The sequence below is a fragment of the Camelus dromedarius genome, chromosome 17 (assembly GCF_036321535.1).
Source record: "Camelus dromedarius isolate mCamDro1 chromosome 17, mCamDro1.pat, whole genome shotgun sequence".
NCBI classification, from domain to species: Eukaryota; Metazoa; Chordata; class Mammalia; order Artiodactyla; family Camelidae; genus Camelus; species Camelus dromedarius.
Window position 1 is genome coordinate 40,582,659 of NC_087452.1, and position 22,268 is coordinate 40,604,926.

A 22,268-nucleotide genomic window follows, 5' to 3' on the forward strand; every position below is an offset into this window, starting at 1 on the left:
TGCTGGTGTGTGAGACACGCATGCAGTGAAAGGAACTCTCACTTAGATGTGCTTACGTCTGAAAAATCACCCCAGTAACCATCTCTCTATTCTTTCCAGAAGCAGCAGCTTAAATTACACCTCCCTTTCAAGAATGGCATTCAGGACACTTGCTAAAATGACACTTGCTAAAATGCTAAAATGGGGTGTGGGAGGATCAGTGGCATCACCACAGTGCCGACAGTGGAATATAAATATATTGGTGCGTGAGGACCTAGGGACAGTCAGTTCCTACTTGTGTCCAAGCTGCTGCCTCTGCTGGGGACTTGAGTACCAGCCAGATGCACAGTGACAAAGAGTAGTCTGATGGCTTCTGCTACAGTGGTTTAAAAAAATTTTTTAGTACTTTGTAAATCTATAGCTATTTAATTATTAGGCAATCATTTTGCAATAAAGCTTTTGATGGCAAAGAGCTCAAATAAATGAAAGCCAAGGCTTAATAGAAAACTAAGGTGTTCTTTTCTTTAATTTTAGGGGAGAGGTAATTAGGTTTATTTATTTATTTGTTTGTTTTAATGGAGGTACTGGGGATTGGACCCAGGACCTCGTGCATGCTAAGCATGCACTCTGCCACCGAGCTATACCCTCCCCTGAAAACTAAGTATTGAATCTCAGATTATCCAGAAAACTGATGATGAATGTGTAACTTGTACAAAATGTGTATAAACATTTATATTCCACTGTTGGTGCTGTGGTGATGCCACTGGTCCTCCCACACCCCACTCCCAAAAAGATAGAAATCTGTTGACAAAGCATCAATGTCCATTTCAAAAGTGTTTTAAGACTGCATCCTAAAGTGACAGTTCAACAGGTCAGTTACAGAATGTGCATTTACAGATCACTCCATGAAGTGACTATCAGTTTAGATCAAATGACTGTCCTTTTAATTTTGCTCATTTTTCATTCAAAATTTGGTGTTAATCATCAGATTTTAGAAATGTTTGAGCCTTTGAAAAACTATTTGGTAAATCTAACTATGTGGGCCTACTCACTTTTGTAAGTGAATTACTTTAAATTTTGGTTGTGTTTTGTTCAAAATCAATTAGACCTCTTTAGTCAAGATATTCAAAGAATGGAGCACCAAAAACTTCAGCTTTTGACGTTTTAGCAAATCACAATTATCATTAAACGCGAGAAACGTGTCAAGTAATTCAGTTGAGATACTCTGTGTTCTGAGCTGCCTTCCAGCGTCCCCAGTTGCCTCTTCAAGGAAGCATCCATCCTTGTCTCACTTCCCTACTCCCCAACATGTGGGGGCCTCCTGTGATCACCTCCCCAGTTACTTGTTTGTACAAGAATTCTTGTCCCTGGGTCTACTCCTGGGGGGACCCACTCTAAGTCTAGACCACTGGACAGTCTTCCTGTGAGCCTTGCTCTTTGTTCCTTCACATAATGGAGGCTGGGGAGGGGCCTCATTGAACTTGGGGTCTGTGACTATCTTGTATGGGAAGTCAGATTCCCCATCCAGATCAACCTAGTCCCAGGTCACCCTGAAATTTTGATATGATTTAGCCAAGTGATTGTTGCTAAATCAGATGCCACCAGTCCTCCTTGTTCCCATAAGCAGCTTCTGCTCTAGCAAGTCGTTGAAACTTGGGACGTCTCTATAGGAAAGCGTTACCCTGACACTCTGTTTTAGACTATTATTAGCTCCAAGAAATATTCTCTTTTTTAAAAATAATATGAACAGATTACACATACTAAATTATATAAATGTATAAATTATATAAATGTGTATATATACTAAATTATATAAATATGCAACATTCTAAATTATATATACTATAGATGCTAAATTATATAAATGTATAACATTCTGTTTGATTATATAAATGTGTAACATTCTCTGACTATTAAAGGAAAACAACTTTATGCTTGAACATTTGGAGATTACAAACAAGTGCACATCTAGTCAGTGACACAAGGAAAGCAATTAAGTCCTCGCGTGTGAGGCTACAGACTTGGTCTTGTGGAACCAGTGATTAGAAGGAATGAACACTGAAAGGCAGGGCATCCAGGCTTGCAAATAAGGAACTTGTTACATCTCCCTGCATCTGCAGTGTCTTTGTTAATCACACTAAGTGTGATTTTGCATTCTAATTACAAATGCCATTAGTCTTTGTACAGATTTGAGCAGAGCCAGTTGCAATCATAGTCATTTTATGACATGGATTCTAATTTGTTTATAAATTATTAACTTTTTGAATATTATTTAATTGCAGTGGTTAACTTTCAAAAACACACACAGGGCTGAAAACCAAGATCCAACAAAGACTTTGGTTAAAAACAGAATCTTTATTTTAGGAAACCCACAGTGAAGGCTATATTTTATGGTCAGCATTTTTATTTAAATATTTGACATTAGTCAATCCTATTCTTTTCTTAGTAAATTTTAATGAATTACAATGTTCAACACGATGACTTAGTAGTTTGTTTTTATTGTGAAGAATTTTAAATACACACAAAATTGGGGAAGAATTCTTTTTTTTAAACCTAGTTTCAGTAACTATCAACATTTTTTCTTCTTGTTTCATTTATACCTAATCCTCACTCATTCTCTCCCCCACCCACATACACTTTATTTGCTGGGGGTGGTTCAGAAGTTTTAAAATCAAATCTCACTCATTATTTCGTTTCACCCATATATCTGCACTATGTCCTGGATGTATCTCTAACAAGTTATTATGACTTTTTAAGTTGACCACAATGCTATTGTCACACCTAACAATTTAACAATAATTTCATAGCTAACATGATAATTCATTGCTTGTTGCTGATAATCAGTAATTGAAATTGGCATTGTAAGAAAGTAATTTGTTATTTTGAAAATACAAATTATCATAGAATTTTGCTTTGGTTTCAACTTCACCTGCTAATCTTTTCTGTAAATTCAGTGAATTGGGGGAAAAACAGACAGCTGCTCTTCTATTTAGAATTGCTTAAGGTGAAGTTACATAGCAAGTTTCTCCTATCCCTGATTTTAAATAAAATGTTTATGCTCTGTTTTGTAAATTTCCAAGCAGTATTAAGATTCTGCAGTTTCCAGAATATGTTCCTGCTTTATATTTTCCAAAGATTAAGAGCATTTTATTTCTTTTCACATATTTTATTAAATTACAAAAGGTTTTACCAGTTTACATCCAACCAGTATCTCTCCTCTACACTCTTTCCAGCACTCAGAATTAGAATTCAAAGTACTTTGCCAATTTGATACACGAAAAATGATATCTTGTTCTGTTTTGCATTTCTTTCTTTACTAGTGAAGTTGGTTTTTTTGTTTCCGATTGTCTTGAATTTTTCTTTTGGGAATAATCTTTTTGAAACCATGAGTAATTACTGGTTGAATTTATTTCACCTGCCTTCACTAATCAAGGTCTTTTTCAGACTTGCATTCTCTCCAAGTTGCACTTGGTCTAAACAATTAGATGTTTGCGGGAGTTAGTCTTCAGGAGTTTAGAGTCAGCTGCCTGCAGTTTGAACAGAGCTGAGACTCAGCTGTGTCTAGTTGAGACTGGGCTGATTAAGACTGAATAGGACCGCAGACTCTACAACTGGGCATGCGCAAGTGTCCACTCCACGACCCTTTTACGTCAGAGGCCGGAAAGCTCCACCTTCAAATGACGCTCAGTGCCTCCATTTTTGAAGGTGAATAGGCGTGTATCTTAGTTACATCTGCGCAGAACGATGGTTTCCACACCTTTTCACGATCACCTTCCCCACGGGCCCCACCCCTGGGTCCGCCCTGCTCTTTATAACCCACTCTGCTGCAAACCTCGGCGTCTCAGCGTTTGCCTTGCTGCAAACTTCGGTATTTTACTGTTTTGGCTTGTTGCAAACCTCAGCGTTTTAGCGTTTTAGCTAGTAGCTGCAGACCTCGGCAGCTTAGCGTTTTGGTTTGCTCCAAACCTTGGCTTCTCAGCATTTTGGCTTGCTGTATGTCGGACAAAAAGAACCTGATTTGGTAACGTTTTTCTGTTTTTTTGCTTGTTTTAATTTTAGGATTTATGTGGTTTTTTAAACAGATTTGTAAATTCAATGTGCTGTGTTGTTTGTGTAAGTTTTTTAAATTTAACTTTTTATTGAAGTATAGTCACTTACAATGTCAATTTCTGGTGAACAGCATGTTTCAGTCATACATACATAGGTATATTCATTTCATACTCTTTTTCATTATAGGTTACTACAAGATATTGAATATAGTTCCCTGTGCTATACAGGAGACTTGTTTATCTTTTTTATATATAATAGTTAATATTTGCAAATCTCGAAATACCAATTTATCCCATTCCACCCCTTTTTGCTTGGTAACCATAAGTTTGTTTACTATGTCTGTGAATCTCTTTCTGATTTGTGGATAAGTTCGTTAGTGTTTTCCTTTTCTATCCTTTTTTTTTTTTTGGATTCCATATATGAGTGATATCATATGGTATTTTACTTTGGCTTACTTCACTTAGAATGACCATCTCCAGGCCCATCCATGTTGCTACAAATTCTTTTTTATGGCAGAGTAGTATTCTGTTGTATAAATATACCACAGATCCTTTATTCATTCATCTGTCAATGAACATTTAGGTTGCTTCCATGTCTTGACTATTGTATATAGTGCTGCTGTGAACGCTGGGGTGCTTGTCTCTTCTTGAATTACAGTTCCCTCCAGGTAGATGCCCAAGAGCGGGATTGCTGGATCATGTGATAACTCTTAATTTTAGTTTTTTGAGGAATCTCCATACTGTTTTCCATAATGGCTACGCTAACCTACATTCCCACCAACAGTGTAGGAGGGTTCCCTTTTCTCCACACCCTCTTCAGCATTTATCATTTATGGCCTTTTGAATGATGACCATTCTCACTGATGTGGAATGATACTTCATTATAGTTTTGATTGCATGTCTCTGATAATTAGTGATATTGATCCTTTTTTCATGTGCCTTTTGACCATTGGTCATTGGAGAATTGCTTATTTAGATCTTGTGCCCATTTTTGGATTAAGTTGTTTGTTTTTTTATTAGTAAGTTGTATGCGCTGTTTATATATTCTGGAAATTAAGCCTTTTTAAGTCTCATCATTTGTAGATACTTTCTCCCATTTCATAGGTGGTTGTTTTGTTTTGCTTATGGTTTCCTTTGCTGAACAAAAGCTTGTAAGTTTAATTAGGTCCCATTTGTTTATTTTTGCCTTTTTCTGTGTTTTTTTTTTATTGAAGTATAGTCAGTTTACAATGTTGTGTCAATTTCTGGTATACAGCATGATGCTTCAGTCATACATGAACATACATATATTTGTTTTCATATTCTTTTTCACCCTAAGTCACTACAAGGTATGGAATATAGTTCCCTGTGTTATATAGTATGCACTAGTTATTTGTCTATTTTATATATATTAGTGAGTATCTGCAAATCTTGAACTCCCAATTTATCCCTTCTCACCCCCTGCCCTTCCTGATAACCATAAGTTTGTTTTCTGAGTCTGTGAGTCTGTTTCTGTTTTGTAAATGAGTTCATTTGTCTTTTTCTTTTTTTTTTTTAGGTTCCACATACAAGTGATCTCATGTGGTATTTTTGTTTCTCTTTCTGGCTTCAGTTAGAATGACGTTCTCCAGGTCCATCCATGTTGCCACAAATGACATTATTTTATTCTTTTTCATGGCCGAGTAGTATTCCACTGTATAAATATACCATAGCTTCTTTATCCAACCATCTGTTGATGGTCATTTAGGTTGTTTCCATGTCTTGGTTATTGTAAATAGTGCTGCTATGATCTTTGGGGTGCATATATATTTTTGAATTAAGGTTCCCTTTGGGTATGTGCCCAGGAGTGGGATTGCTGGATCATATAGTATGTCTAGTTTTAGTCTTCACAGGAATCTCCATACTGTTTTCCATAACGGCTGCATCAAATTATGTTCCCACCAGCAGTGTAGGAGGATTCCCTTTCTCCACACACTGTCCAGCATTTATCGTTCCTGAAGTTTTGAATGATGGCCATTCTGGCTGGTGTGAGGTGATACCTCATTGTAGGGTTTTTTTTTTTTCGTCAGTTAACTTTTTTTTAATTTATTTTTTTAAACATTTTTTATTGAGTTATAGTTATTTTACAATGTTGTGTCAAATTCCAGTGTAGAGCACAATTTTTCAGTTATACATGAACATACATATATTCATTGTCACATTTTTTTTCGCTGTGAGATACCACAAGATCTTGTATGTATTTCCCTGTGCTATACAGTATAATCTTGTTTATCTATTCTACATATGCCTGTCAGTATCTACAAATTTTGAACTCCCAGTCTATCCCTTCCCACCCCCCTCATTGTAGTTTTGATTTGCATTTCTATGAAAATTAGCAATGTTGAGCATTTTTTCATGTGCCTATTGGCTATTGGTGTGTCTTCATTGAAGAATTGCTTAGTTAGGTCTTCTGCCCATTATTGGGTAGGGTTGTTAAATTTTTTTGTTATTAAGTTGTATGGGCTGTTTACATATTCTGAAATTTAAGCCTTTGTCAGTTGCATCATTTACAAATATTTTCTCCCATTCCTTGGGTTGTCACTTTGTTCTGGTTATGGTTTCCTTTGCTGTGTGAAAGTTTATGAGTTTAATTAGGCTCCATTTGTTTATTTTTGCTTATATGTCTTTTGTCTGGGTAGACTGCCTTAGGAGAATATTGCTAAGATTTATGTCACAGAATGTTTTGCCTATGTTTTCTTCCAAGTGATTTATAGTGGCTTGTCTTAACGTTGAAGTCTTTAAGCCATTTCGAGTTTATTTTTGTGTATGGTGTGGAGGAGTGTTCTAACTTCATTGATTTACATGCAGCTGTCCAGTTTTCCCAGCACCATTTGCTGAAGAAACTGTCTTTACTCCATTGTATGTACTTGCCCCCTTTGTCAAATATTAATTGACCCAAAGCTTGTGGGTTTATTTCTGCACTCTGTCTTCTGTTCCATTGATCCATATGTCTGTTTTTGTACCAATACCAAGCTTTTGATTACTGTAGCTCTGTAGTATTGTCTGAATTCTGGGAGGGTTTTTCCTCCAGCTTCATTCTTTTTCTTTAATATTGCTTTGTCAATTCTGGGTCTTTTGTGATTCCATATAAATTTTAGGATTGTTCTATTTCTGTGAAAAACGTCCTGGGTAATTTGATACGGATCATATTAAATGTATAGATTGCTTTATGTAGTATGGCCATTTTAATAATATTAATTCTTACAATCCAAGAACATGGGATATCTTTCCATTTCTTTAAGTCATCCTTAATTTCCTGTGTCAGTGTAGTTCTCTGCATGTAAGTCTTTCACTTTCTTGGTCAGATTTATTCCTAAGGTTTTTTTTTTTTTTTTTTTGGATGCAATTTTTAAAGGGATTGTTTCTGTACTGTCTTTTTCTGATGTTTTCACTGTTATTATAAAGAAATTCAACTAATTTCTGTATGTTAATCTTGTATCCTGCTACCTTGCTGAATTCTGTCAGCTCTTGTAGTTCATGTGTGGAGCCTTTTGGGTTTTCTATAGATAGTATCATGTCATCGACATACGATGAGTTTTATCTCTTCTCTGCCAGCTTGGATCCCTTTTATTTCTTTTCCTTGTCTAATTGGCTAGGACTTCCAAGACTGAGTTGAATAGAAGTGATGAGAGTGGGAATCTTGTCTTGTTCCAGATTTTAGCAGGAAGGCTTTCAGCTTTTCACAGTTGAGTATTATGTTGGCTGTGGGTTTGTCATAAATACCTTTTATTTTCTTGAGATATGTTCCCTCTATATCTATCTTGGGAAGAGTTTTTTTTAATCATAAATGGGTGTTGAATTTTATCAAATGCTTTTTCTGCATCTGTTGAGATGATCATGTGATTTTTGTCCTTTCTTCTGTTGCTGTGGTGTATCACATTGATTGATTTGTGTATGTTGAACCATCCTTGTGTTTCTTGGATGAATCTAACTTGATCATGGTGTATGATCTTTTTTATTTGTTGTTGGATTCTGTTTAGTAATATTTTGTTGAGAATTCTTGCATCTATGTTTATGAATGATATTGGCCTGTAATTTTCTTTTTTTGCTAAGTGTCTTTGTCTAGTTTTGGTATCAGGATGATGGTGGCCTCATAGGATTGAGTTTGAGAGCATTCCTTTCTCTTCAATCTTGGAAGAGTAAGAAGGATCAGTATGTGTTCTTCTTGTTATGTTAGAATTCTCTGATGAAGCCATCTGGTCCTGGACTTTTGTTTGCAGGGAGATTTATTGCTGATTCTATTGCAATTCTGTGATCGATCTGTTCAAATTATCTATCTTTTAAAATTCACTTTTGGTGAGCAGTATGTTTCTAGAAACTTGTCAAATTCTTCTAGGTTGTCCAATTTTTTGCCATATAGATGTTCATAGTATTCTTTTATTTTTTTTGAATTTCTGTGATGTAATTGGTTCTAATTTCTCCATTTTCATTTCTTGTTTGGTTTATTTGTGTCCTCACTCTTTTCTTCTTGGTGAGCCTGGCCAGAGGTTTGTCAATTTTCTTTACTCTTTCAGAAAACCAGCTCTTGGTTTGATTGACTTTTCTGCTGTTGTTTGTTTTTTTTTTTAAATCTGTTTTATTTATTCCATCTCTGATATTTACTCCTTTTCTTCTGCTGACTTTAGGTTTTGTTTGTTCTTTTTTTAGGTTGTAGGTTAGGTTGTTTATTTGAGATTTTTCTTGTTTTTTTGAGGAAGGCCTGTATCGCTGTGAATTTCCATATTAGGACTGCTTTCGTTATATCCCGTAGATTTTATGTGGTTGTGTTTTCTTTTAAATGTTTCTTTTTTAATTTTTAAAAAATAGCTTTGTGTTTTATTTATTATTGTATTTTTTAATTATTTTATTTTGGTGGAGGGAGGTAACTAGGTTTATTTATTTTTATAGGAGATACTGGGGATAGAACCCAGGACCTCATGCATGCTAAGCAAGTGCTCTACCACTTGAGCTATACCCTCCCCCATGTGTAGTTGTGTTTTCATTGTCATTTGTCTCAAGGTATTTTTAAAATTTCTTCTTTGATTTCATTGTTGACCCATTGGTTTTTTAGTAGCATGTTGTTTAGTCTCCATGCAGGGTTTTTTTTTTTTTTTATCATTTGTTTTTCTGTGGTTGATTTCTAGTTCCATGCCTTTGTAGTCAGAAAAGATGCTTGAAATAAATTCTGTCCTCTGAAATTTGTTGAGGCTTCTTTTGTGTCCGAGTATGTGACCTGTCCCAGAGAATGTTCCATGTACACTTGAGAAGAATATATATTCTGTTTTGGTGTGATGTAATGTCCTAAAAGTATCAGCTAAGTCCCACTGTTCTATTGTTTCTCCTGTTCTCATTTAGTATCTCCGTTGCCTTATTGATTTTCTGTCTGGAAGATCTGTCCAATGATGTTAGTGGGGTGTGAAAGTCTCCTAATACTGTGTTCCAATCAATTTCTCCCTTTATATTTGTTAGCATTTGTTTTATATATAAAGTACTCCTATATTGGATACATATATGTTACTGAGTATAATATCTTCTTCTTGTGTGGCTCCTTTTATCAGTATTATTATGTTGTTCTTTATCTTTCTCTGTGGTCTTTGTTTTAATGCCTGTTTTGTCTGATAGGAGTATTGCTATTCCTGCTCTCTTGTCATTTCCATTTGCATGAAATATCTTTTTCCATCCTCACTTTCAATCTATATGTGTCCTTCACCTTAAAGTGGGTCTCTTGTAGGCATCATAGTATAGCCTTTTGTTTTATTTTCCAGTCTGCCACTCTGTCTTTTGATTGGAGCATTTAATCCACTGACGTTTACAGTGATTATTGATAGACACGTGTTTATTGCCATTTTATTCTTTGTTTTCCAGTTGACTTGGCATTTCTTCTTTGTTTTCTTCTTTGTTTATCCTTTTGTGGTTTGATGTGTGTGTGTGTGTGTGTGTGTGTGTGTGTGTTAGCTTGGTTTGTTTTTAGTTTTTGTGACTATTGTGACCTTTTGATTCATGGTTACCCTGTTTTCCAAGTGTGTTAACCCATTACATTACTATATCTATTTGCTTTAGACTGGTAGTCACATAGGCTTATCCTAAGAAGAATGGAAAGAAAACCTACATTTTCTTTCTCTCCTCTTCCACCTTCTATGATGTTGTCCTCTTTTACATCTTCATGTTTATTCTCTTGTAGCTCACTGTAGTTACCATATTTCCAATTATGCTTTACTCTTTTCTATAGCTTCCTGCTTCTTTTCTATTTAGAGTAGACCTTTCAATATCTCTTTTAGGATAGGTTTAGTATTGTTGAATTATTTGTTTTTGCTTGTCTGTGAGATTCTTTATCTCTCCTTCTATTCTAAAGAATAGTCTTGCTAGGTACAATATCGTAGGTTGCAGCTTTTTCTTATTCAGGACTTTGACTATATCTTGCCACTCCCTTCTGGCCAGCAGTTTAAGTGTTGAGAAATCAGCTGAAAGCCTTATGGGAGTTCTCTTGTAACTAACTCTTTATTTCTCTTTCTGTGTTTAGAATCTTTTCTTTATCTTTAACTTTAGCCATCTCATAATGTCTTGATGTAGGTCTGTTTGCGTTGTTCTTGTTTGGGACCCTCTGTGCTTCCTGTACTTGGTTATGTTTCTTTAGGTTTGGAAAGTTTTCTGTCATTTCTTCAAATACCTTTTCAGCCCCCTTTTCTCTTCTCCTTTTGGGTCCCCTGGTATGCACATATTGGTGTGCTTATATTATCCCCTAGGTCCCTTATATTTCTTTCATTGCTTCTAATTTGCTTTTCTGTCTGCTGTTCCAACTGGGTGATTTCTGTTATCCTGCCTTATAAATCACTTATTTGTTCTTCTGCATTATTTAGTCTATTTTTGACTGCCTTTAGCCTGGCTTTTATCTCAGCAATTGAGTTTTCTGATTTTAATTGGCTTCTCTTTATAGTTTCTATTTCCTTTTTTATAGTATTCTGCATTTCTGTGGATAGTCTCTCTTATTTCCTTCAGTGCTTTTATTGCCCCCTTTTTGAAGTCATGATCTAGTAGACTGTCAAGGTCTTATTTCATTGTTTGTTCTTTCAGGGAGCTTCTCTTGTTCCTTTCATTGGAAGTGGTTCTTCTGCCTCTTCATTTTACTTATGTTTCTCTGACTGTATGGATTTAGGAGCATCAGTTACATGCTGTGGTCTTGAAGGGCTTTTTTTTTTTTTTTTTTTTAAGTGGGAGCGTTCCTGTGTAGACTGTGTACATCTAATAATTTTGTCATGAGAGCTGTTTTTAGTCGGGATGGTTGTCACATCTTTCTTCCATGTGTATTGGCTGTTATCCCTTTGATTGGGGGTGTGGTTGGTGTTTTGGTGATCAGAGCCTGCCCTCACTGTTGGGCACAACTTCCTTTTTGTTCTGTGATTGTCACAGCCCTGACAGGGGCCAGGTCTGCTCCTCTGTTGTTGGAATAGAGGCTTTCCAGACCCGTTTTTGAGCTGCAGCCAGCCCCAGTCTTCTCCCCAGTTTCATCTGCAGAAGTCTGAGCTCCAGCAGCCGATCCTGGCCCACTCCTGCCAGCTTGCATCTTGGTCTGGTGGTCACAGGGACCCTCTGTGCTGGTTCCTCTCAGTTCTGTCTGCCGAGTGGCTGCTGCATTCTCCTCTGAGCCTTGGAAGCTCCCTTTCTGTCCCCACTGACCTCCCCACTGCAAAGGGGGCGTCCCAGAGTGAGGGCACGTTTCTTCCTTTGCCGCTCCCTCTCCGTGGGTCAGATCCCACACCAATGTCCTTTTTCTTTTTTTTTTCCCCCCTACACGTTTTTGTGAGGAATCTTGTATTTCCAAAGTAAGAGCTATTCTGCCAAAGTTCAGTAGGTGTTCTATGCAAATTGTTCCATCTGTAGGTGTGGTTTTTGATGTGTTTGTGGGAGAGGATGAGCTTTGCGTCTACTCCGCCATCTTGTCCCCCATCCCTGCTTTGTTTATTGAAATGGAATAAAATGATGCATTTTCATGCAGTGTCAGTTTTACTTAGATGTATTATGAAGTAAAATCTTCTTAAACACAAACAAGAGCTTTTATAGAAATACCATTCTTCTTTATTTGGGCTGCTTGCCCAGAGCCAGTTAGATTTGAGTTCAGGTTCATTTTTCCCTCCCCTGCTAAAGGGGAAGGGGCTGCTTGGCTGGAGAACCTTATAAAATACTGAGTTAAAGGATAAAGAAAAGCAACCCACCCTATTGAGGAGTATCTTTAGTCGCCAGTGCATTTCAGTGTGTTTTCAGGTGAAAAGCCTGCCTTTGATTTATACAGTCCATATTCCAGCATGTGCAAACCTCGAGGCAAAATCCTAACTAGTGCACTTAGTTATGCCGGATCTAAAGTCTTTATTATTTTGACCAATATAGATAATTACAAATTGGTCCAGAAACTGGTAGACTATCTAAAATACATGCACCTGCATTTAATAGGCTTATAAATACTTTCATATCACTTTTTTGGTGCAGTGAGTTTCAAAAATTTCAGTGAGCTTTCAAATATTTCAGAACTTACCACTTCTGCTTATTACTCACAATAGCTGATTGGTACGAGCTTGCAATTATCCACAGATCTCTGGACACAAGGTCTCCAACACGCACGGGTCAGAGAGAATGTATGGGGTACAAGTGAGCATAGATCAATTCAGAGGAGCGCGTAGGGCTATGAGTTGTATGTTCTGGTTTTCAAAGTTGGGCATTCAACCCTGGCTTGTGCTTTTCCCCCTGCAAAATATGGGCCAAATTATTCCCTTCTTTGTAAGTAGTTTATGATACTTAAGACTTTCTTTTGATTTTTTTTAATGATCTGATTTCCTTTTACTTCAAGTCCATTGGGACTTTGTGGAACAGGACAGAAGGCTTCTGTAACATTTGTTTTTCCAGAAATTTGATGATGGGTGAGCTTTTTAAAGTATTCAGTTCTTTAGCTACATTTTCCTGCCTTGGCGTTTTAAAGAATTTAGATGTTGGGTTTGGGGTTTGTTTTTTTTTAACTCTTTGTGTAACAAATGTATCTTGATTATATTTCGTGTTTTCAGTCTAGCCAGTTCTAGTTTTCTGTGAGTACTGGAGAAAACTGTGGTTGCAGCGTGCTCTTTAGTTGTGGAAAACATGATTTCTAGCATGGATTTATGCTTCCTTAGGCAGCCAGTCAAGTGAGTTCACGTGCTCTGAGAATATGCTAACTTGAAAATAAAGAGTTGGGCTGTTGAGTCTGGAGAGTCAACCAGGTGTGGTCCGAAGTCTCTCAGACCCCGACAGCGCCTGCTCTGCCCCTGCAGCCCGATGTCACAGGAGGTGGTTTTAAGCCATCTCTTCCCAGCATCTGTCAGCTCCTGTGGAAACCCCAGCGTAGGGAGAGAGGGGTCAGGCTCCACCAGTGTGACCAGTGCCTGGGGATGTGATGCACACGGAGCTTTGCCCTTCTTCTCGGAGGTGCAGGGACCCGTCTCCAACTTGCTGCCAGGCAGCTGGGAGACCCCGAAGGCAGCCCCCACTGCTTTGTCCATTCCCATGCTGAGTCTTACCACATCTCCTGGGAACTTTGATTCTGGGTCGAACGCGGATTGCTTGGGAGAAAAAGAAACCTAGAGATCACTTAACCAAATCCCCCATTTTATAAACAAAGTGAAACTCTCAGAGGCTTATGGTTTTATTTTCGATTCTGACAAATTATGCAACATTTATAAGTATCGCTCTACCACTGTCCGGAATTGAACCTGGCTGTGGTTCACTTTCTCTCTCTTCCTTTTCTTTGTCTTAGTGTCCTACCTCGTTAAAGGATATATATTTTTTAAATACAATAAGGCAGTAAAATAATCTTAGTCTGGTGATTTTTAAGAGCTTAAAAAAAAACTGGATAGAAAAGTGATTTTATTTCTGCATTTCAGCAACTTTGATCCTGGAAGACAGGATAAAGCAAGCTTTGTCAAACTGCCTTCTTTGATAACATGTGTGGAATTGGTCATCTGTGTAGAGCTTTCCTAGCTCTGAGAGGGATCCCTTTAGTGAGCCTTATTTGACTGGCAGGAGGGACTCACCTGAGGTATGACTGTGCACTGCTGGTGGGAATGTAAAATGGTGCAGCCTCTTTGGAAACCAGTCTGGTAGCTCCTCGGAGTGTTAGGTGTAACCTAGCAGTTCCCTTCCTGGGCATAGACACAAGAGGCAGAGAAGGCAAACATAGTCACACAAACACTTGTCCACAACATGTTCATAATAGTGTTTATTTCTTACACCCGAAAGGTGGAAACAACCCAAATGTCTGTCAGCTGATAAACAGATGTGTTAAATGTGGTGTATCCATACAATGGAATATTATTCCACAATAAAAAGACATAAAGCACTGATACCTGCCACAGTATGGATTATCCTCAAAATCATTGTGCTGCGTGGCAGAAGCCAGTCACAAAGGACTGACTGTATGTCGTATGATTCTATTTATATGAAATGTCCAGAATAGGGAAATCTTTAGAGACCCAAAGAAGAGTAGTGGTTGCTTAGGGCAGAAGGTAGGGTGGAAGATACAGGGAATAATTGCTGATGGACACAGGGTTTCTTTTCAGGATGAGGAAAATGTTCTAAAATTGATTATGGAGATGGTTGCACAGCTAACTCCTCGAGTATATCAAAAACCACTGAAATTGTACACTCTAAATGGCTAAATTGGATGGTATGTGAATTATTTTCTCAACAAAATGCTCAATATCACTAATTATCAGAGAAATGCAAATCAAAACTACAATGAGGTATCACCTCACACCAGTCAGAATGGCCGTCATTCAAAAATCCACAAATGACAAATGCTGGGGTGGCTGTGGAGGAAGGGGAACCCTCCTACACTGCTGGTGGGAATGCAGTTTGGTGCAGCCATTGTGGAAAACAGTATGGAGATTCCTCAAAAGACTAGGAATAGACTTACTGTATGACCCAGGAATCCCACTCCTGGGCTTATATCCAGAAGGAACCCTACTTCAGGATGACACCTGCAACCCAGTGTTCATAGCAACACTATTTACAATAGCCAAGACATGGAAACAGCCTAAATGTCCATCAACAGGTGACTGGATAAAGAAGAGGTGGTATATTTATACAATGGAATACTACTCAGCCATAAAAACTGACAACATAATGCCATTTGCAGCAACATGGATGCTCCTGGAGAATGTCATTCTAAGTGAAGTAACCCAGAAAGAGAAAGAAAAATACCATATGAGATCGATCATATGTGGAATCTAAAAAACAAAAACAACAAACAAATAAAAGCATAAATACAAAACATAGACTAAGACATAGAATACAAACTTGTGGTTGCCAAGGGGGCGGAGAGTGGGAAGTGATAGGATTTCAAAAATGTAGAATAGATAAACAAGATTATAAAGTATAGTACAGGGAAATATACACAAAATCTTATGGTAGCTCACAGAGAAAATAACGTGACTGTGTATATGTCCATGTATGACTGAAAAATTGTGCTGAACACTGGAATTTGACACAACATTGTAAAATGATTATAAATCAATAAAAAATGTTTAAAAAAGTTTTTTAAATAACAAACAAGAAAACGAAACAACTCATGAATCAGAGGGGCATATTTAGGCATCACAAGAGTGGGAGCTCTGTGACCTCAGGGGAAAAAAAGAAATCAAAAAAAGAGAACAATTTACATGGTATTATTTTGGGTGGGGGGGAAATACATATATAGTGGAGAACTGGAAGATACACCTGTTTTCTCAGTTTTCTCTCTTGGCTGGACTCCGTCTACAGCAGAGAAGAGGGCAAAGTCAAGCAAAAATAGCTCCAGCCCTCCCGGGAGACAGATCCGCCCTCCAGCGCTCCGGCTTCCTTCTGCCTGAGTCACAGACCCGGGCCCAGCGCATGCAGCGTGGGTGAGTGGAAGCGGCCTCTCCCAGTCCCGGGGACGGTCCGCACGCTCCAGCACCGGCTCTTCCATGCAGGCAGCCGGCCTGGCCGGACCTGAGAGAACATCGTTCTCCGTAATCCCTGCCACCACCTGCTGCCCTTGGGCCAGCTCCTGAGCCTCCAGTCTCTCCTGTGGCTGGGCCTTCCCACCACATTGAAGAGCACCCTTACTGGAAATACGGGTGCCCCCTCTGAGCCATCATCCACCTCTCCCCCTTCACTGCCCCCAATCTCCCAGTTGCCTCTTGGCCACACTCTGGGCTCTCTGCAAGATTCGGGATCTTGTAAGAACCTCTTCCCTGGAGATGACGAGGACATCTGACATTTTCCAGAACTGCCCATACTGTGCTCTTTTGAGACAAAATGCAATTCTGATATTGGTTGCAAAAGCCTACATGTTTATTTCCCCGCCAGAACCAGAAGGAGATGTCCTCGGGTGGGGTGGGAGCAAGCTAGAATGTCACACATGAGAAATAGGGGCATGGGGGAGGGAGGAGAGGCCTAAAGAAGTGAGGTGGGGGAGGGCTCACAAGGGGGCACAGGGCAGATAGAGGAGGTGGGGGGAGATACCAGCACCTGGCCTGCTGTGGTTACCCCCGGAGTGACCCTCCCATCCGCCGGGGCACCGTAGGCTTGGGAGGCTCCAGCTTGACCCTGTCTTCACCAAAACCCAGGGCTCCAGCTCTGCTCCCAGCCCCAGCAGTGCCCTTGCCTGAGGTCTGAGTCCTTCCCCTTGGCCTTGGGCATCAGGCAAAGGGTAGAGAGGAAGTCATTGCCATCAATCTCATCCAGACTCCAACCTTCCTACCTTGCGTGTGGGCTTTATCAGTACCCAAACCCCACCCATAGGGCTAAACACATCGTCTCTGCCTCCTCACTCACCCTGCCTCTCAGACTGGCACCGTGGGATGGACCCAACAAAGGCAAACAGGAAGTGAAGCTTCAGCTCCACTGTGTGTTCCCGGGATTGAGGTGGGTATGGAAACACCTCTTCCCTGTGGCAACGTTTTTGAGAGAGTATTCTGGTTCTGTCAGACAGTGCCTGCTGCACCTTCTCCGGGCTCCTCTCCAGGATATGGCACCATCTTTATTCTCAGCCTACAGCACCCTGCAGACCCTCTCCACATGTCAGCTTCCAGCCCCCCTAAACACTGCTGCCTCCAGGGAGCCCACCCAGCACCCCACCAAGGAAGTAAGTTAAGACCTGAATCCAGGGTTGTTGCGGGCTGTTGTGGGCTTGGCTGGGGGCCTTTGGGGATTGGCTGGGGCCTTTAGGGCTGCAGACAGTTGCTGAGAGAGGTCTTGCCAGGGGTTGGGGGGGCTGCCCATCTGCCGACACAAACGGGATCAGGAGGTAGAGGCCAAGGAGTAGGCGGTGTAGGGACACTTGCCCACCCACCAGTGCCGGGACCTGGAGTGAGGGAGAATCCGACCCCGAGGCCACCCGCCAGCGGCGGAGGGGCCGAGGCTGGGCGATGAGCGAGAGCCTGGGCGCCCCCGAGTATCCCCCTGCCTCAGGCAGGCTGCAGGCAGCGGGGCAAGGGCGGCCCTGCGGCGAGGAGCGGGTCTGGTCTGGAGGGGAGGCCGAGCCCCTTGGACTCTCCGGGGGCTCAGCTCGCCCCCAGATCCAGGGCCGCCCCTGCTGAGAGCCCGGAGGCCCCCGCCGCCTCGGCCCTGCGCTTGCAGGAGCAGCGTGGGATCCTGGACTGGACCCAGTTCCCTGTCCTCCTGTGGCTGTTTCCAGACCTGTTTGAGCACAGGCTCCAATTTTAGATGCTGTGGAGGACTGGGGCAGGGAGCATCTCTGACTTTAGGCTCTGAGAGACATTCTCCACTCACTCACTGCAAGGGAGCTGGGGTCTAGGTGGCTTGCTCAGTACTCTTTCCTCCTGAAGTCGAGGCCTGTGTCACCTGCCCCACTCAGTCTCAGTAACCTTCTATTTATTTTTATAATTAGTTGCCTTTTGTCTCTTATTCCTCCGTGGGGTAGACTTCAGCCCCTGCGTTTCTCATGCCTTCCTGTACCCACCCTCCTAGGTAACCCTCACACTGAGGCTGGGCTTGGACGAGTGACTTGTTTTGGAAATGAGACATTAGCAAAGGTGATGCAAGAGAAAAGTTGAAAATTGCTTGTTACTCCTGGAACCTGCCTCCTTGTGCCCAAACCCTGGCCCAGGACCTGCAAAGACCCAGCTGAGAGAGGCTGCCTTGAATCATCCAGCCCACCTGCCCCCTGTCCCCAAGACGTGTGAGTAAATCTGTCCCAGTTCAGCTGAGCCTAGCGCACATAAGACTGGCCCAGGGGAATCTTGAGCTAAGTAAGTGTTGTTGATTTGAGGTAGATTATATACCAATAGCTGATATATATACATCTCAAACCCGTAGATCAAATCCCTTTGTTTTCTCCACTCCCACCCCTTATCCAGACCCTGCCACTCTGGACACCAAGCCTTGAGGAGCCCCACTTGGGTTTCTAAAGAAGTGTTTCCCAAAAAGTTTTACATGGACCACCTGCATCAGAACTGCCTGGAGAACCTTTGGCAGTGCTGAGTCCTGGGAGTTGCCAGGAGTCTTGGGGAAGGCGGGATGACTCTCCAGTTTGACAAGTCCCTCTGTCCCATTGGACACGTTTTAATAGTTTTCTCACCCACAGTTACTGCGCTGTCATCACTTGCCCCAGCCCCTGGGCACCATCCAGATGCTGACCTAAGAAGATAACCTTGGAGGATGTGGCGCACGTCATCAGTACCGCACGTGCAGATGAGAGCTGGGGAAGTCCAGTTGCCCCATCTCCGCCCCTCCGCGGGGGGCTGGCTCACAGGGCCAGCCTCCTCTCGGGTTGATGCACCCGGCCCAGGGACTTCTGAAGACTGAAGATGAAACTGGAGGAGGAATCAAGGTGTGAGGTCTTGGGAAGTGGTCTTCACTTCTGACTGCATTTAGGAGTCAACTGAGGGGAAATTAATTGGACAGTAATTCCCTCTTTGCAGTGCTTCTGAGCCTGCTTTTCTGAGAAAAAGAGCCCAGGATATGTGCCCTAGAGAGAATAGAATTAGCCATTTCATCACCTATACTTTGCTATCTCCCGCTTCTAGAAGTGAGTTCCTCAGAGAGAAGGGGGCCCGGGACCGCCGCCGCCCTCACCTAACACCGGCTCATCCCAGGCCCGGCCAGGCGCGAGGGCGTGACGGGCCTTGCCGACGGTGCAGCCAGTGCTGGCGATGTGAGCCTGTGAGGGCCCTGAGGCGCCCTGACCCCCCAAGCCCGACTCCCGAGCACGGTTTCTCCACGTCAGGCTTAGATCAGCAAACCTGTCCCCTTTCACTGAGAGCTTCTCTGACGAAGGCCTCGGCAGACGCCGTGGGGCTGCGCCCTTCCCACTAAGAATTAGCCACCACAGAGGTGGGACAGGCGGCTTCTTAAACCCACACTGTTAAAACAGACATGAAAGTACACAAGGAAGACAGAATCATGACGGTCTGCTTGTGATGGGGCCGGGCCCCGGGCCCACCCCCCAGCCTGCCAGCCCAGTCCTGTTTGTGGATGAAAGGAGAGGCTTGCGCTGTCTCTCCTGCAGTCGTTACAAGTGCCTTTTTCCTCTGAACAGTAAGGATCCTCCAAAGCGACTTTGTCCTGCTTTTTTCCCCCTAGCAGTGACTTGGATTTACGGTTTCTTTGGTGTTTGAAGGCTCTCTGCTCAGTAATGTGTATGGGACCGTCATCCGCAGACAGATGCCCTTTTTTTAAGTTGTATTAGACTATCCGAGTTCAGAGAAGGGACCAAAAGAGGACTCCGGGGACGTGGAATGTGAATTCTGAGAGTAGTATTACTGTTCTGGAGGAGGAGGAGAGAGGAAGGAAAGCTTCCTGTGCGCCCGCCTCGCGCCGCCCCCTGTGCTCGGTCCTTTGTCCTTGAGCGTCTCCGGCGCCCGTCCCCATGTCTGCACACGGGAGGGCAGGCGTGGGAAGCGCAGTTCTTTCTTTGAGAGGATAGCCAGTGTGTGCCAGTGGGGTTACAGGTGATTTTCGTTCCGTTGCCTCAAACTGGTTCTTGTTCTTCGAGTTAGAAGACCCAGTGGACTCTGTCCGGGCTTTCGCTGTCCTGCTTGTCCTGACCAAAGGACAGAAGCTGCAGAGACTGGGAGACCATCTAGTGGCTTCCTTCTTACAGGGCTCCCTCCTCCCCCAGGACCTGTGCTGCTTGTTTTCTCTCCAGCATCTTCCAGCAATAGTTTTTGGTTGGCCTGTGAGAGCTTGGTTTCACTCCAGCAGAGGCAGTTCCCATTTTCCATCTTGAATGTGAATGCGCAGTTTGCGTTTATTCACTTCGTTGGTGGCAGACTTCGTTCAATATGTATCAGAAAGTCAGTCCACTCTCTGAAGGATGTCCCACCTTAAAAACAGTATTTCAGAGCCCCTTGAGCCAGAGGCTTCGGGGTCGCCCGAGAACAGTAGTGAGCGGCGCTCCCAGGCGAAGTGGCCGAGCCACCGCCCAGGGGCAAGAACAAGGACTCAGTTTCTCTGAGCTGTTTCACAAAAGCAGGCTTTAATCCAGAAGGTGTATAATATGCAGCAGGCTCCTTGCACAGAATTAAATTGGAAGCTCTTCACCTGCTGAAAGTTTTCAGTCTTAGGTTTATGGTTCCCACTACGTGAGTAATAGTGGACGGCACTTACACAGTAGCAAGTGGTTGGGGTCCATGCCTTAGTAAACAGTGTACTAGCCTGGGTTTTAGAAAGTTAGAATAAAATGAAAGCGTCTAAAAAAAGATGAGAAAAAGCAACAAAATTCACGCTGAAGAGGCGGGTCATTCAGGGTCTGTGCAGACAACAGAATTGTGCTGGTGGTGGCAGTGTGGCCTTCCTGGCCTCAGGGAAGTGCTCTAAGAAAGACCTTCATTTCCCCCATGGCACGTCTCACCCCGCGTGCCCACCTGAGCTGGAGGAAGCCCTCTGCAGTACTGAGCCCCCCTGCCTGCCGATCACTGGCAAGATACAGGGGGCACATTCTTTCCTGGCCTTTGACCTATCCCCGGGTGGAACCCTTGTGCAGGGTTAATAGGTGAGAAACCATGTTTTCAGCGCCCTGGGTCAGGTTCTGTCCCTAAGCACCAGATCTCAGACGGTGGAGAAGGCACAGCTCCTCACCAGGGTTTGGGAGAGGGCCGGCGAGGAAGCCTTTGCCGGGAAGATTGTCTCTGTCCCCTGTGTGGTTAACAGAGTGGCCGACAGTGCCCTGGCAGGTACCCTGTTTAGGGTTCTGGATTTAAAGGTTGTAAAGCCATAAATTCCTCTCTTTTCCCATTTTAATTTAGATGGTCACCTCTCCATGGGCATGGATAAGGTGAAATATTGAAATTCTTTGAAATATAAAACAGGACGTTTTTCTCAAGTTCTGTATCTACCTCATCAATCTACTGTTTTGACAGGAGAACAGAGGTGGCACAGGTATCTCTGGCACCTTCACATGATAAGCGCCTTACTGCGTGCCTCCAAATTACAGAGTAAGTTCCTGGGGGTGGGAATCTCGAGGGCTCTGTCGGCGCCCATATTCCTAGCTCCGTGCAGAGCACGTGGTTTTCAGTAAATGTTACTGAATAGTGAAATTACAAGCTATCAGAGTTTATTTTTCTCAGTTTTTGCAGCAAACCTGGGAGGCAGTGGCTTTTCTTTATCTGATCATCTAATGTATAGCTGATTGCTGGCAGAGGGGACGGTAGTGCCATCCAGGCCCGCTTCCCAGGACGTGGAGAAGTGCCCTTGGGAGCATCGAGGCTTGCAGCTTCTTTCTGGGTGTCCATATCAAAGCAGGTCAGCAACTGCTCTTTACCTAATTGAATCGCAAAGAAACAACACTGAAACAAAAGTTCTCATTAATCAGATTAACAAAGATGTATCATTACTGTGGCTGATGATAAATGGAAAACTGCAGTCTCTTTTGTTGCTACTAAAAATGCACTTCCACTTAATGATTCTGTTTTCAATCCTTAAAATGTCCCTTATTTGATCCAGTTAACCACAGGATGTTTGTGACAGTTACGGTTATAAATGTAGATAGTTTATAAACTATTAAAAAGAAGAAAATGGATATATAAATTATTTTATAGCCACTTAATGTGTTATTATATAGTTGATATATACAGTGGGTACCACAGTATGATAACGTGGAGAAGTGCTTATGGTAAATTCTATAAGGAAAAGTCGGTGGGCTCTAGATGTGTAAGTAATGACTCTTGCCTAATTGCATTGCCTCATCAGCTCCTTGCTCTGATATAAAGTGGTGGTAATAGTGGACATCCAGGTCTTGTT

The 22,268-nt window shown here is 42.0% G+C and overlaps 1 long non-coding RNA gene across 5 annotated transcripts in view; it reads left to right on the plus strand.

Moving 5' to 3' along the window:
* The window catches only part of LOC105084635 (uncharacterized), a 29,380-nt gene that overhangs the window by 406 nt on the left and 6,706 nt on the right, over window positions 1-22,268 (plus strand). The window contains exons 1-7 of one of the 5 annotated variants that reach the window (XR_010384929.1): window positions 3,377-4,000; window positions 15,774-15,925; window positions 16,995-17,151; window positions 17,997-18,207; window positions 18,613-18,858; window positions 21,389-21,463; window positions 21,596-21,770. This is a non-coding gene — a long non-coding RNA (uncharacterized LOC105084635). Of the gene's footprint in view, window positions 1-3,376; window positions 4,001-15,773; window positions 15,926-16,639; window positions 16,932-16,994; window positions 17,152-17,996; window positions 18,208-18,612; window positions 18,859-21,388; window positions 21,464-21,595; window positions 21,771-22,268 lie in introns of those variants that run through there. The other 4 variants (XR_010384926.1, XR_010384927.1, XR_010384928.1 and 1 more) reach the window with 4 other exon arrangements.